Source organism: Ipomoea nil, unplaced genomic scaffold (genome assembly GCF_001879475.1).
Source record: "Ipomoea nil cultivar Tokyo-kokei standard unplaced genomic scaffold, Asagao_1.1 scaffold2144, whole genome shotgun sequence".
Taxonomy (NCBI): Eukaryota; Viridiplantae; Streptophyta; class Magnoliopsida; order Solanales; family Convolvulaceae; genus Ipomoea; species Ipomoea nil.
Window position 1 is genome coordinate 3,112,575 of NW_017618572.1, and position 6,000 is coordinate 3,118,574.

A 6,000-nucleotide genomic window follows, 5' to 3' on the forward strand; every position below is an offset into this window, starting at 1 on the left:
ATTTTAATTTCCTTCGTAAGGTGCGTGATTTGTATACTTAAGGTGCGTGAGTTGTTGAAACGTGTGGTTTGTGTACTGAAGGTGCATTATTTTCATACTTAAGGTTAAGTTGCTTGGTTCCTTCTAGAGGCGCATTTTTTTTAAAAAAAAAATTTAATTGATTTGAGCCGTTGATCTAGATTTGATCAACGGTTCAGATTAAACCGCACGTTCGCACCCGAGCAAATTACCGCACCAGAACCCCTCCATATATATATATATATATATATATATATATATATATATATATATATATATATATATATATATATATATATATATATATATAGTTTAAATTAGAACAAACTACTCTTATAAAAAGTGATGACTGACCTTAGCCGTCATAAAATTCATCAAGAGTTTTAGTTTAATAACAATAACGTGATCAATTTTATAATTATTACAATTTTCAAGTTTATAATATTTATAAAATTGACCCGTCTTTTTTCCCTTTTTTTTAGCAACCCCACCCAACCAATTTTCATGATTTATCACCGGAAGCACTATAGTTTTGTTAAAGTGCACTTTATATATAGTTATTTACATGCAATTAATTAAGTGACTAAATTTACCATTCAATTATCAGTTATGGACCTGATTTGTAATAATTGAGAAAGATGAATTAGATTTATAACTCGGGAATAATTAAGAGACCAAAAGTAAAATATTTTCTTTACTTTAAAAGAAAAATGATAATATTTTAATCATATTAATTGGATTTTTTTTGAAAGGCATAAAATCACTTCTTTTTTTTTTTTGGAAAACGCGTTTATGGAATGGGCAACTGTGTAATTTAACTCATCACCTAAGCTTATGAATGTAATAGTGAATATGTTATTTTAATATGAGGCATCTGATACCCCTATTGGGCATTTGGGCATCAACCAGCATGCATGAGGAGTCCAATAATGCTCTCAAGCTGACAGCGATATGATACATCTACACACTCTTTAAATTTTGCCAAAACAAATGAATTGCGAATAAAGCAAGAAAAGAATCATAGAAAAAAGAGTGTCAAAGGGGGAAAAAGGCCAATGGAGATCAGGTGGCCATGGGGATATGATGGAAAGAACAACAAAACAAAATTATATTAAAGGCTTAAAGAAAGGGGATTGTTGTATGGACATTGGGGATGTAATGGTTACATCAAGAACAAAAGGATCAATATACATATATATATATATATATATATATATATATATATATATATATATATATATAGGATTATTTTAAAATACAAATCCCCTTAAAACACAAACTATGTGCATGTAAGTATGTTAATGTGTGCATGAGCTTTGATGGATGGTTGTGATTTTTCCTCCTACGCGCTGTGTGCATGTAAGTATGTTAATGTGTGCACGAACTAATCCCAAAAATTGTTGGCAATGCGCCTTGTGTGAACGTAAGTACGTTAATGTGTGCACGAGCACAAGTTTGTATTTTAAGGGGGTTTGTATTTGAATACAACATTTTATATATATATATATATATATATATATATATATATATATATATATATATATATATATATATATATATATATATATATATATATATATATATAGAGAGAGAGAGAGAGAGAGAGAGAGAGAGTAAGGTTCAAGTGTGGCGGTGTCTTACTGTGCGGCGTCACCAATAATTGAGCAATTATACACCATCAACGTTAGTAAATACACCACAAAAAATACACACAGATTAGGTACGCACCACAAACCATTAGGTGTGAGTAAAAGCACCATACAGTGTTCGGAAATACACCATTGGGGGTAGTGAGTTATATGGTGTATTTTTTTGGCTGTATTGTGTATTTTTTTGGTGTTTTTTACTGCATTTCATTGTGGTGTGTTTTGCTTACACTGTTGTGCATGTTGTTAACACAGTTGGTGTATATCTGGAACCCCCGTCGCACCGTAAGCACCGGCCGCATACGAGCGCTAATATATATATATATATATATATATATATATATATATATATATATATATATATATATATATATATATTTATTTATTTATTTATTTATTTATTTATTTATTTATTTATTTATTTATTTATTTATTTCAGGTTCCTATGTGAACAGTGCTTCCCGTACGGACGTGCGGTCATGTACCATTAGGTTGGTATAAATGCGACATATAGTGTCTGAAAATACACCATTATGTGTGGTGCATTTTGTGGCATTTCATTCTGGTACATTTTCGAACATTGTTGTATATACAAACACTGTGTGGTGCATTTATGCATACCTAATGGTGTATGCCGCACTGACCGCACGGGAAGACCTAACCTCACAGGAACCTGACCCTATATATATATATATATATATATATATATATATATATATATATATATATATATATATATATATATATATATATATATATACACACATACACACACACACACAAAGATGTAACTTTAGTTCAAGGTTAGGATATATTGCACCTTAAAAGAAATTTTGGCGGTCAGAGATGTAACTTTAGTTCAAGATTAGGACATATTGCACCCTAAAAGAAATTTTGGCGGTCTGAAAAATGACTTCCGCCAAATTTTGGCAGAAGTCATTTTCCCGCCAAACTTTATTTTTAATCAACAGAAAATGCTTTTCTTTGACTGAATATTTATGTACATCTAAACATAAAAAACTCGTAAAATGATTTTCAGAAATTATTTTTTAGAATTTTCAAATAAACACACCCTAATATTAAATTTATAGACCGTCCACCAATAGAAACTACTATACTAACAGGAAAAGGCAAACCTAAACAATTTGAACAAATAAAATAAATGGTCGTTATCAATCCATCGCATTAGCATATAGAATATATGGATGTATGTATTGAGATAGCACTCGTTGGGGTGGATGGCTAGGGATTATATTGAATTATAAGGAGAGAGTTAACAATATAGGATATTTGTGGGAATATCCACATCTCTTAGACTCTTATCACTTTTATGACCATTCAATTTTTCTAGCAATCTAGTTTTGTTGTGTCACCATCATATCCCTAACCTATGAAGCCACTATTATAGTACGTGGTGCAACTTGCAAAAAACTCTTCATTCTTAGGGATAACAATTCTATCCGCACTCAACGGGTTACCTATATCTCCACCTCAACGGATGATAAAATTAAATGTCCATAAAATTTAAGTAATGGGGTGGGTACAGAGAAATTTTGTATACCCGCGTGGGTATAGGAACGGGTGCGGGAAAGTATCCCCGCTCTGCACCCACATTTTCTTTGAATATTTGGAAGAAATAGATGTACTTATTAAATTATAAATATAACTAGTGTTTTACATGTGTGATACATTAAAAAAAATATGTTATTATGTATTTAAATTTAAAAAAATAAAAATAAAAATAAAAAGATGTTCAAATGTACAATATAATAATATAGTTGGACTTTCATATTTTTTATCAAGTACTATTTTCATATCATACCAAATTAAATTCAAATTAAAATTGTGTATGATTAATATAGTCTCTAATCACCAGGACTATGTGGTCTAATGGTACCTGGGTTGGACTTCCATTTGAAAGCTTATGAGTTCAAGCCTCTACAATGTAACAGAGCCATAACTTTCAAAAAAAAAAAAAATATATAGTCTCTAATCATGTACATATTTAGATAAATTTATAGAGAAAAATTATATAGTTAAATTGATTTATTTCTAATTGTATTTCATATATATTATAATTCTAACAATATAAATAATAACTAAGAGAATTATATTTAAAAATTTTAAAAAAATGTAAATTTTAAATTTAGTATGAGTAAATTTAAATCCTAATCGGACGCATTTCTTAATATAATTGTATAATACGTTGTATATGCACATAATATTTATTAATATGTATATATATAAATTTTATAATATAATTTCCGTAATTATAATTTATATTGCTAGATTTATAATTAAAATAACTACATTTGGAAATTAACAAAATTAGCATTTTAATTTTGTATGATTAATATAGTTCATACGTATATATATTTATTTAAGAATTTTTTTTAAGTATCTATGAACACACATTTATTTAGTTAATTTTATAATTTCATTTCTTTAATTTTATTTCATATTTATCTGTTAAATTTTATACGATATAATTGTTATAAATGATATTATTTATGTGTGAAATTGCACCATGAATCTTGAATGCAAGATTTAACTTATATTTCTAATTGATTTTATGTTATGCAACAATCGCGTTCATTAATTAGATTTGTTAATCAAATGTAAATAACGAAAATTGAAAGCATAAAATAAAACAATAACACAAGAGAATTGTTACGCAGTTCAGAGCGCTTCTCCTACGTCTGCGGGGCAACCCACGTCTGCCCAATCCACTATAGATGTTCACCAAGGAGTATTACAAGAGGTAAGTACAAATGGCTCTCAGCCTTTACCACTACAACCCTTCCTAACACATATTCAGGACTGAACCGTGCATGCCATAACAATCTTCAAGCGAAGCTTCAGCTGTACCAGGTACTGACTGTGTAGCTCAGGCAGAATTTCTCAAGAAATAATAAAATAACAATAGATATTTATGCAGTAGCTTTCTAGAAATTCCTTTACTCAATATATCAATTCTCAAAAATGGCAACTTTGTTCATTTAGACGGCTCCCTTTTATAGTAGTAGATATGCTGTACATTGATCCTCATATTCAGCATTCCATAACCTTCATTAATCCACAGCCACTCGTTTTATTTTGAATGCTTCATAACACACACTGCATTTCTGACTCCTTCATTTTCAATCTTAATTTCACCAATTAATTGTAGCCATTCAAATTAATTATTAGTTGATAGAAAATGGTCCAAAAAGTATAACATAAAGTATTTCACATTGAATAATTCTAACTCTTTAATAATTAAATTAGCCAATTTATATTAAGGGTTTTTTTTTTTACGTGTATCATTTATACACTTACAATGTGGACATTATTATAGATTATATAATGGTTGTAATGGTTGTGCATAAGATTCATTAATATATAAGAATCCATAACAACTAGATCTAGTAAAGAATTGTTGTCACTCTTGAAAATCTGAGAGCTCTTGAAAATCTTAAAAAGTAGACGATATCGTCTAGACGACGTGAAAACCCCAGTAAAATTATATGTGTACCAAATAATCATAATACTGGGTTGCGGAAATATCATTGGGAAATTGTTATAATATGGTTAACTTCGAAAACTACTTTTATATATGGGAGAAAATTATGAAAATGTTATGAGTTGTCGACAACACGATTGTCTTCAAATCGCTCATATTATATGATAATCTGGATCCAGAGCTAGATGTCAGAAACACCTAGATTGATTAACGTATAAAAAGAGCAATTAAGGCATATATAAAGCTCAGCTCGTTGATAAATATATTCTTTTTTTGTACACCATTGAGGTATTAACCCTGTAGGTTTCAAATGGTGTTTGTATGAAGGAAAAACAAGAATGATAAGGTGGTGTGATATAAAGTGAGTCTGTAGCCCAAGGGTTCACGTAGCAACCCAGAATCAGATATACTCTCTCATGATGAATATCATTAAAAGTTCCGCTACATAATTGACATAATAATTTTAGATATGCTGCTTATTAAAGTCATGACCTTAAAATTGTGGGTCATTAGACACTAACGTTTATTTGAAAAATCCTTGATGGATTTATAACTCTCAAAATGAAAGAAAGTAAATATCACAACATATTTGTTGTTAAAATACAAATATTTTATTTAACTTCAAATAGTAAAGCAATTGATTGAGGCCCTGTTTGGTAAAAAATTGGCCTATAGGTCAATTTTAGCTTATTTTACCACTATTAATTGTTTGATTTAGTTAAAATATCAATATAAATGTTTGGTTAATTAGCTTTTTGTAACTCCAAAAGGCTAAAATTAAAAAAGCTACTCCTAGCAACTTTTTCAATTAGCTTTTTGAGAAAAGAAATTATA